Below are 11463 nucleotides of genomic sequence, written 5' to 3' on the forward strand. Positions count from 1 at the left end.
AACTTATTATCTGCTGCCACGTCTATTTTCCTAACCATGCTTCTAGAAAGTTCCATCTCAGCTCTCTCTTCTGATGTCTTCCACTTTGACATTCTTCCTGGAATTACAGGTAGCCTGACTTAATTTAATTAGCATAAAGATGATGTACACATGTTCTACCACAGTGTTACTTACAGTCTTATAAGCATGTGTCTATATCCCCAAGGGCATCTTAGTCTATGTCTAGGGCATCTTAAATCCACACCACTTACTCAGCTATGACACAAAAAGATTAAAGGCTGTAGGTCTGGTCTACAAACCTCACCTCTTGACTTTTCTTAAGCTTGGACTGTAAACATGTTACAGTAGAAATGATCTTTTCATTCTCGCTATGTACATCACCTAGCACAATGTGACCCTTGTCCAATATTGGGATGCCTGCATATTTTACACTAACACAAATAACTAATATCAATGGGCAAAACCTTTTTTTTGTGTGTGTGTGTGTGTGTGTAAGAGAGAAAACCTGCATGGGAAGGAAATTACTTTGAGTTTAAGAAACCAGCAAAATCTACACATTCAAGGATAAGTAAAATCCAGGAGAAAAAATGATCAAAATCCATTGTCGTTGCTGGCAGATCTTAATTATGGGATGTGATTTAAAATGCTTAAAACCCATACTACTTGGGTCTTGGGAAAATCATAAGGTAGATTCAAGCAGATAAGAACAGCAAATATATCACTCTAGCTTTTCATCAGATTCTGGGCTGCTACAAGGTCTTGGGCAATCCCACTGAACCAGTGTGCGTGAAGCGTGTGGGCTTCCTTACGCCGCTGCCTGGTTTCCTCCTCCCTGAGAACAATGCAATGAATGGGACTGGGAGGGCAGGAGAGCATCCAGCCCTGGAGGACAGCTATTCACGCTGCTCCAGCCAGAGGCCTGTCAGCATTTCCACTCTTTCACACGCGTCCCAACTTCAGACAGGGATTACATCATTTTAACCACTTTTCTCACATTTAAAAAAGTCAAAATTAGTCAAAACAAAAACAGCAACCATGTGTGTTCAGGGATGTGAGCAGAGAAATAAGGATAAACAAATCCACTGTCTTGCATATCCTACCAGCAGTTCGTCTCAGCATGATCCTTAAAAACAGCAGGGTGCCTAGCCTCAGCTTTTATCAAATAACATTTATAGGATACCCCACATTCCCTACCAGTGGACCACAAAGAATCAACAGGGAACTAATAGGCTGTCCTTTATTTTTGAAATGTTAGGGTCCAGCTTACTCAAAAAATACTATGATGTATTTTGTTTTGTTCTGTTTTGTTTTATAGCATGGGAAAGAATGAATGAGAAGTGACCCATACAGGCTTACTTATGATAAATTACAGTTTGTGTTACAGGCGTGTTTATGAAAACAACTGTGTGTAAGGACAAATACCCTTCAAAATCACAGTTCTGCATCTGCATGGACACATGAAGTTTCCTGTAAAGTCTGTTTTAAGGGAATGTCAGTTTTTCAGTATAGGAAGAGGGAAGGCAGGCTCTAGTATGTCTAGACAGATGTGTTCAGGGGTGTTGTCCCTAGACAGCAGAGGATATATGGCCTTTAAAGAGGACAAAGATTGGCTTTGCTATAAAAGAACAAGCCACTTCCTGGAGAGGAAGATGCACTGATTTTTTAGGAAAATGCAGACACATTGTGAGCTCCAAGGAACAGCAATCTAGAGAGGAAGGAAGAGGCTGTGGTGTGAGGACTAAACATTACCTACCTATAAACTTTGTAATTAAGGCTCATAGCCTGTTATAAACGAGTCTTTGTACAATCTTCACCTAGATGACAAGAAGCAAATGCTTTATTTTATGTCTTTACTGTTTTCCTCTTCTGCTTCTCTCCTGCTTGAAGGAAAAAAACCTTGTAAAATACACCTGTAATATGAATTTCACTGCTAGTAAGGAGGAAAGCCAGGGCAGAATATGCGTTGCAAGAGAAACAAAAGGCTCTGCACTCAGGAAAGGACAAAGAAAGTAAGAGACCATAGCGACAACCTGATAATGCAGGGGGATTTCCCAATGAGGTGCCATGACTCCATGCTTAGACGCTGACTCCCTGGACTCTCAAAGTTTCAAGGAGAAGCTGTTACATTCACAGAATTCATATAGAAAATAGGATATGTTTTCCAAAATTTTAATAACTTATTTTGCAAAGTCAGCAGGTCAGATTTTGCTACAGGAAAATTCAGAAAAGCAAGGAAAATATGTGAGAGGGAGACAATGGAAAACTGTTTTTTAGCTTTCATATTCCAGTAAGTAAGCACATAACATCCTTCCTTTGGCTGTAAGACAGCTATATTCTCTAATATTTTATTGTGAATAAGCACAGATACAGGTTCAAGGAGTTCTCTTCCATGATTCCCACTGTGGCTTTTAACTTCTCAATAAATTTATTGAGTTGAGTTTCTTTCTCCATCATTTTCCAAATGATGAAATTATTTTAACAATATTACGAAGATTAACGTATTGAAGTTTCACTTATCACAACTCAGTAGCTTGCGGTTTTAAAATGCTAGGAAAGGGAGTGGGGGGTAGGACAGACGTAAAATCCTTTGAACAGAGAAATAATCTTGAAATCTACTCTTCTCTTTCTTATCGCCTAACATTCACCTCTTATTATGTTCAAATATGCCAGACAGTGGTTAATAATAGATAAGTGTATCTAGAATGAAGGCCAAACACATCATTTCATGCTCCTTATCTCTGTAATCTTCATTCAGAGGAATTCTCTTCTTCTTCTGGAATCTGAGGCAACTTTTCTGGAAACCACAGCGATAGCAAACTCAGAAAGTTATCAGTCCCCACAACATGTGTGAGTTGTGGCTGGAAGCAGAGCAGATGAAGATATCAACTAACAGCAGATTTTTTCCATAATATCTGTCATTAGGCTAAAGAAAGCATGAGCTCACGGCACATTGGGTACGAAACGAAGGATGAATAACTTCACAAGGCTTTAAGGAAAACTGCCAGAAAAAGCGTGGGGAAATGTGGCATTGAAACAGAATAGTAGATTAATGCATTAGCCTCTCATTGTCAGACTAGTAAGAAGCTAGCTGAGATTATTAATGAATGAATTGGTGGTCTCCATTTAGTAGACTTTCGGGAACACATCTCAAAGACAGAGTGTAATTTTTAGTGTGTCTTTGAAAATCATCCAGGAAAAGTGCAGAAGCACATGTTTTAGGCTGGATCTGAGGACCGCTTCAAGGAATAAACAAAACATGTCAGCAGGCAGAGCTAAATATGTGTAATGTAAAATGCTAAAGTACACCTGATGTCTATAATCTTCTCTTTATTTAAAGAGTGGAAAAATGCTGATATGTAGAGCTTTGGAAACACACTGGATATTTTTTGTTTTAAGAATTTTGTGACCAATACTGGCACAGCATAGTTATTGCCTCTGTATGGTAGCTGCATGTGAGGCCTGGTGCTTTAGTCTTGCGTTCATAAAAATGGGTGTGAAATATGAAAGAATATAAGCATATTCAGAAATATCTCCCGTTCTGAGGGAGAGAATAGTTGAAACATCTTACCATCCAATCCCAATGCTACTTCTCAGCCTATAATGACAATGAAGTTGTTTCTCTTGGACACAGAGCAGATCCACGTCACCTCTCGACTACAAAAAGAGAATTCTGATCTCCCTTAGCCAAATCTTGTGCACTGAGAAGCTACAATACAGCACATCTTTTAGGGCATGATCCTTGTTTACACTCTTTAGACAGAAATATCCCAGAGGAGAAGGCTCCAGACACTCTTCCTTCCTCTCTTTTTCAAAGGATTTTTTTCATCTTTTCAGGATGGTCAGCATGCAGTTCTCAAACAGAAGCCAAAAGCTATAGCTTTTACTACAATCAGATTTAGCAGGAATCTAGAGGGAAAATCAAATTTGGAAAAAATAATAATCATAGTTTTAATGTAGATACAGTTGTTCATGAAATCTGGTGTAGATCCAATTTCTAGCCAGGACAGAACCCCCCAAAATGAGTATTCTGCCTCAATTTTCAAGCAGAATGAGAAGGTACAACATGATAGCAAGGTTGAATGGTAATTTTGAAGAAATCTGTAGAATTGGAAATGTCTACTTCCAAGGTGGCAGAAAATTTTTAAAAGCTGAATGGCCTAAATTTAATCATCTAGGTAATTTTCATCCTATAATACTCAAAGAATCAGTACAGCAATCACAAATCTTACAACAAGGATTTTCAATAGATCTTACAAATTTGTATTGGTTTTATCTATTGGCTACTGGTACACCTAGGAGCTATACTTAAGAAAGAGAGGGAAAGGGTATTCTAGATAACTGTAGAGTCAATAATCTGATGATAAAAATATGCATAATTTTAGAATAAACTTTGAAGGGGAGGATAATTAGGCATTGGGTAATTGGAAAGTAACATAGACTGAAAAACGGATTTTCTAAGAGGAGGCTGTTTCAAAGCAATATAATATCCTTCCTTGATTGTGTAAAGGAGGTTTTGAAAATAGTAAAGTACAGCTCTAATCTGGCATAATCTTAGTTTAGTATTTGATACAATGTCAAAAGGAAAAATATTGTTTAAGATGAAAGGAAGGGTGTTAATTGTGGAATTGAAATTTGAATAAAATATTACTCAGAGAGAAGACTATAATGAAGTGCTTTGAAATGGGATGATTCAGGATAAATTGGACTTCCTCAGGGACTGTTTTTAGGATCAGTCTTATTTAATATTTCCATAACTGATGGTCCCACAAGAAGTAGAAATATGGTAATTAAAGTTAATGGTAGCCCAGAAAGTCAGGAGGTCTCAAACCAGAGGAATATCAGACTAATCACATGTGGATTACATTAGAATAATAGAAATGTAACAGAATAGAACAAGGTCATTGACTAGAGATTAAGAACAAGACTTCCCGCAGCGAACTAGGAGCTTGCCTATTAAAGATCTCCAGTGAAGAGAAAGCCTGAGAGTAGCCTATGAAGCACCAGGGTGATGCAACTATGAAAAAAAGCAAATGTGATCCTGTATGAGAATTGTATTACTGTAGCTGTGTAGGCACTGATGTGACCTCATCTGAAGCACTCTACAAAATTCTGACTACTCATGTTCAAGAAATGTAAAACTGAAGCATGTTCTGGCAATGGTTACTGGGATTATCACAGACAGTCCAGAGGCTTCATGTCCTCTTCATGGAGGAAGAACCATGCGAGCTAAAAGCCAGCATAGCCACCAGAACAAATAGGCATAAACTGGCTGTAAATGACTTCTGCCCAGACATGAAGTTGCATCATGACCAGAGCAATGAGGTTCCAGTACAACCACCCAGAAAAAGAACAGTCAAGGAAGAAGGAAGAGGAATGGGATCAAGTTAACTTAATATGCAAGTTTATTAAGATGTTATGAAAATAATTATATAGCATGGCTCTTTGTAACAGCAGTGGACAGGACTCAGTGAGCCAAGAGGAGCCCTTGAATCCAAATGTGATCCTATGTCGACCTCCCTTCCCCCTCCTCGTCTCCCTTGAGCCCATATATTACTTTGATCTGCCCACTCTGATCCTCCACCACAAAGGTATTCACACAAATTCACTCTCAGAGGAGGATATGACAGTCTCTCTTGAAATGTCCACTGTATATATTTCCCAAACCCTTTCAGGACTGTTTGCTCCTTTGAATAAATGGCTTGGGGTTTGTTCTTCCGGTAATCTTTTACAACTTAAAAAAGTCCTTCTGAAGAAGAAACCACACAAGTTTTCACAGTTCATTTGCATTCTTCTTTGTTCCAGGCTAAATCTAATTCTTTAAAATATTTGCTTTCTTTTTTTTTTCTTTTTTTTTTTCAACCTGGAAGGTCACTCTGAATCCAATTCACAATCTTCCTTTACAAAAATGGAGTCCGTAATTTCTTCTGAAACTAAAAATAGAGAATTTGCCTGATGGTATTAACTTAATTGGTTTCCTTTCTCTTTAGTTTTAGTTCAATATGATAAATAACAATATGTTAAATAACCTCTGCAACACTGCAATGGCATGTGCTTCGATAACTTTGTGCAAATAAACTGGTATCGGCTATCTGCTGCAACATTTTTTACTTAGTAAGTATAGGGCTGCCACTCTTTGAATTCATTGACAGTTTCTGTCACAAGCGTTTCCTAATGATGCTATATAAACTGAATAGGAAATCTCATTGTAAAACAAAGTTCCAGCAACACACTTTCAGCATCTTTCAACAGTAAACTTGAGCATAGGAACATGATTTAAGCTGTTAGTATGACACATACAACAACAAAGTAATTCATGTCATAAAACAGGTAGCTCTAGAGACTCAGAATTAAGAGATGCAATACAAAGAGCAAAAAAAGTTAAGCTCATTGTGTGGAAAACCTGCAGTAAGGAAGTATGAATAAAATCATCCATGGAAAATGTATAATCATAGTTTCCAGAAAAATGAACAAAATAAAATTCATAATACATTATTTTCTCCATAGAAACAATTAATTAACTGCCAACACCCTTTACAATATAATAGTGTTGAACTTCATTAAAGCTTTTCCTGAAGAAGCACTGTAATAGTTCTTCTGTACAAAAACAATGTTGCTGTTTTGCTCCAGCCTTGACTTGGTGAAGTCTACTCTGTGGGATCATTGCACCCGTGTGGAACCCTCTGAAATTCAAGCAAGCTCTCTACAAGTGTCTGAGTTTGCATACAAGCTGCTTACTGTAAGCTACGGCTTCTGTTTACCTACATGCGAGCAAACTGCAGTTTTCTATCAGAAATGAGTCATCAGATTCAAACCTGAGCCCAAGCTTGGCCAAAATTCAGGAGGCTCTAGACCCACTTCTGGTTTTGCTGGCTAAACCTAGGCATGCTGGCTCACATCCTGAGGAGTTCACCACATAACTGCCTTTGAAGATTTGAGCCTTAACTATTTCTAAGCCAGCCATCACCATGCCATCCATGTGACCAACCATAGCATTCTTAAGCAGCACATTGTGGTTGGATCAGAAACTTTGTCACGCTTTTGTTTTTAAAATGACAGAAAAAGCACATAGAGAAAATTTTCTGTTGACAGTTTCTTATAGGGAAAAGAAACATTATTTTTAGTGATGCATATATTTTTGCTGAAAACGTCTGTTTTCTGTGCGAAATGCCAACTTTTCAGTTTGGTGATTATGGGCTCATTTATTGTCTTCAGCTGTAAGAGGAAATTAAGGTGACTTCTGATTATCTTGCTGCTTAATGGATATGGTTATGAGTCAGAGCAGTCTCACACTCCCCTTTTGCTGCTAGGCATTTTGGCAAACTCTTAGGTGATTTTTTTTTCCTGCACAGTAGCAGGAATGAGAAGTAATGTTCCATTCAATTCTTTCAGCTGTGACTACTATTAATTATTTTCAAGGTTTCCCTTAGGAAGACACTCTCACAGGAAACAAGCTCTTAGTCTCACCTATATGTGCAGGGTGGTTATGCTTCTGAGAGGCAAATCACTCCAGGCTAAGGGGGAAGATTTTTTTTTTTTTTTTCCCCCTGTGAATTCTCATGAGGGACTCGGTTTCAGTGCCAAAAAAAAGTTTATGGAGCAGTGAGGTCCTGCCTACGTGAACACTGGCTAGGTTAAACATTGGACTCAGGCAGAAGGATTAGTTTAAGATTAATACTGTCACAAGGAGGTAATAGAGCTTACTGAAAATAGTTATTCAGCCATTAATAGGGAAATATGCCTACCAGCATTCCCCCAGGTACTGCCCATGTAGCTTCAGCTGTTGCATATACATTGCTTTTTATCTTTCGACCTTGTTTTTTCATAATTCTCAAGAGAAAAAGTACTCAAAATAAGCCATAAGCATCTAACTCCCAGCTAGACTGAACAGAGGCGGCTGGCAAGCGCTGAGGAGGAAGGCAGGTTCAGGGTGTTCGGCTACTGAGCATCCCCTAGTGACTGGCTCTCCCCATTACAGCCTCCTGCTTTTCTGAGTCCACAAAAGGAGCACACACAAGAGAAGCCCAGGTTTCTCAGAGTCCGAACAACGGATTACTACAAGTAAAGAAGTCCTAGACTTACAAAAGCACTGACAAGCTACAAAATAAGCCACCACTTCAAGACAACAAGGACCTCTTTTTAACTTGGATTAAAAAACAACTGGCATCCCTTGTTTGACCTACCAAAATAGGAACTGAAGACACTTCTACAGATATACTGTCTTTGCACTTAAAATTAACTAAGGACTTATAAATCAAATAATGAAACAAGGGATTGTTGATATTATTTCCCCACTGGATGCTACATTAAAAAAGCACATAAAATAAGCACATTAAAAAAGTTTACATTTCACAGAGAGATAACAATGTACTTTTTTTGATCATCTGTTGGACTGCTTGCTGCATTTGGATGAGGATGGGCAAGTTTTGACTCAAGAAAATCCTGCAAGCTGTAGAGTTTGCTGGTAAACAAACAGGAAAAAATCATCTGCTTCGGCAATATGTGGGATTCTTTTTTTTTTTTTCTCCCTGCAACAGTAACTTTTTTTCTAAATACTTTCACCAGCTTCAGGAAAGGGTGGGTTAGAGTCAGGGGTTTCCTGAGCCTTTTCAGAACATGGTTTTAACGTAGCCATGTGTTCAGAAGAGCCCCTAGAGAGTCTTGTTTTGGAACACTCTGACGCCTACACATTATTATCTTTGCTACGTTTTGCACTTTTGTGTGAAATTTATTTTTAATCTTTAACAAAACATGCCCCTGTTTATCTTAAATTCAGAAAAGGTTTAATAATTTAAAACAAAATAACTTTTTAAATAATTAGATTTACAATGAATGCCAAAACATAAAAGTATAAAGCAAGTTAACAAGAAAGGACTTCTTAAAGATCAAAGAAAATGTGTTTATTTGATTTGATTAAAAGCAAATAAAAAGTACTTTCACTTTAACAGGTTATAACTGGCTGTTGACAGAAACCAGTGAAAGAGTTTCCCAGTCCCACAGGATAAAGGTTTTCTTGTGATAGAGGTTCACGTACTCAGAACAGATTGCCCACTGATACGTCAAAGGAATTATATTTTGAAAAGCGACAAAGCTGCATCAATATTAAAAAACATGGATACAAAGGCAAGTTTCCTTGGACAGCATACTCCTTTTGCTGTTATTAAGTAGGACTGATGGTATAAATCAATGGGTATTTCTATCTGCCATCCCTCTATACACAAAAAAGCTCTGGGAATGGGAGAGGTAAAAAGTACCATTTAATTTAGTGGAGAGGCAGGATACATTAGCTCAAAAACTGCTTTAACATAGCAGTAGAGTTCCCAGTAGAGAGCTGGCTTCCATAGATCTCCTCCTCCATGGGCAGAGGCGGCTGGTATGTGGCAGCCTTTGCCCTGCCAGCCATGTTGTGCCTCTGTCACAGCAAGTTTTGAGTCCACCGGGTAAGTCTCTCCCCGAGGCTTCAATGGGAAATGTACAGACCTCTCATGAAATGATGCCATGCTGGGATCCAGGCAAGAAAAAGCTAAGCAATTGAAACAGGAATTTGCTTTAAGTCAGGCTGTCTAAAACTTTGTTTAATGAGGTTTTATGTTTGTTAATACCTATTTAACTGCTAAAAGAGCATTTGAAACAGTATGGGTTTTTTTAAAAGAGTAAATACTTTCCTCATTTCTAAAAGATAAAAGAATCCATGGTCTAAAGATCGCTTGAAACCTCAGTGAAGTCCCCCAGCTAAACCAAAAAGACCAGGTTTGACATTCCAAAAATGCTGAGGTAAAAAACATCCAGAAAATATTTAAAACATTTGTACATTTCAGACCTTCTCTACACAAAATGATGAAAAAAATCATTCTTAAAAAAATAATAATTTGCAGGTTGTTTTTAAAAGCAACATATGAATTCATCATCCTCACTTTACAGAAGTAATCATTTTAGAGGAGCGGTAGTTATTTTCACACTAATTTTAGAGTGTCCACATACTCTAAAGAGTATGTCCACATGCTCTTTTAAGAGTGTCCACATACAAGAACGGCCTCTTTAGCAACCACAGTCACTGCATCTCACTTTCCACCCTGTTACCATCGGCCTGGAAGATGCCTTCAGATAGATTATCCAGACCCGCACGCCAGCAACACTCCCCGGCAGGCAGGCTTCAGCACACAGGGCCCTGCGTGCTGGGGCTGCTGCGCCTGGGGCAGTGCCTGTGTGCTGCTCTCTGCACTCTGGTGAGCCCGGTGCTGGGGGCAGCCTTGAAATCGTCTGCAACACAGAGAGCAGCCATACCTACTGCTTCTGAGCAGTCGAAGCACTCATCGCTCACCACATGCTCTCATTTCTGATCAGAGGTTTGGTCAGCCCGACAGCTGCTCATGTAACTCCTACTAACTTGCAGCAGTGCCGCAGAGAGGAATGAGATACTACTCCAACCATCCACCGTTGAGATGCTCACTGTAAGATCGTTAAAACAAAGCTGGTTGTGAAAATAATCAAGCCTCGCTCCAATTTAAAATACTTGGTAATTTGATGAGAAAATATGTGTGTGATTTGTGTTTATGTCTGGAAGTTTTCCCTAGCGTGAAAGCCTTTAAAGGAAAACCAGATCTTTCTTGCAATGTATGTTCTTTTATGTTATGCAGCCTAGACTGTGGATTGCAGTGATGTAAAAAATGTACATGGAGTGATTGCATCCTGTCTGTGTCCTGCAAGAATGACTTTGAAAGTTAGATGTTTCATCTCTACAGTCATATCCTGATCAACAAACTCAGTCAATAAATAAATACATTTAGTGACAAACCTAGCTTTTTCTGTAAGCTGCAGTTAAACAGGAACTTGATTTGTTTTTTGTATTCACATCTATTCTATAATAATGAATCCAGCACCACAATATCCGAGTACCCATTATAAGATCAGAGAAACCTTTGTGGTACCCGTTTTCCTAAAAATGATTTAAAAACCCCAGTCCTCCATTCTCATTCTTTTGAAGTCTTTGCTTTAAGCCTAGGACCTGAATACAAAGGGCCAGAACTTTGGTTGAGACTTTTTTTTTTAAGTGGTGAACTGATTTTGCCCAAGAAAGAGGAAAAGAGAGTATAAAGCGTATCAATTTTTCAGTATTTTTTTCCAAAGCTGAGTGTGCCATTAAAACATATATAAAATTCCCATTTAAATATTGCTTTTTGTGCAAGACGTGGTGTTTAATTGTCACATATGAAATTTGTAGCACCACAGCAATTTGGGGCAAAATCTTAAAGGGCTGAATGAGCTACAGGTCTCAGAAGAAATATGTAAAATAGATATGCCAGACACACATCTGGAACTATGCATCAAAATCTGTGGAAAACCTTCTCATGATTGTCAGAAAGTCTTTCAAAGTTCTTTAAGTGCAAGCTAATATTAATCCCATTACCATACTGTTATTGTTGCTATTAATATGTGCCTATTAACACAGCATTTACCCACCGTTCT

This window comes from Gymnogyps californianus, chromosome 1 (assembly GCF_018139145.2).
Source record: "Gymnogyps californianus isolate 813 chromosome 1, ASM1813914v2, whole genome shotgun sequence".
Classification (NCBI taxonomy): domain Eukaryota; kingdom Metazoa; phylum Chordata; class Aves; order Accipitriformes; family Cathartidae; genus Gymnogyps; species Gymnogyps californianus.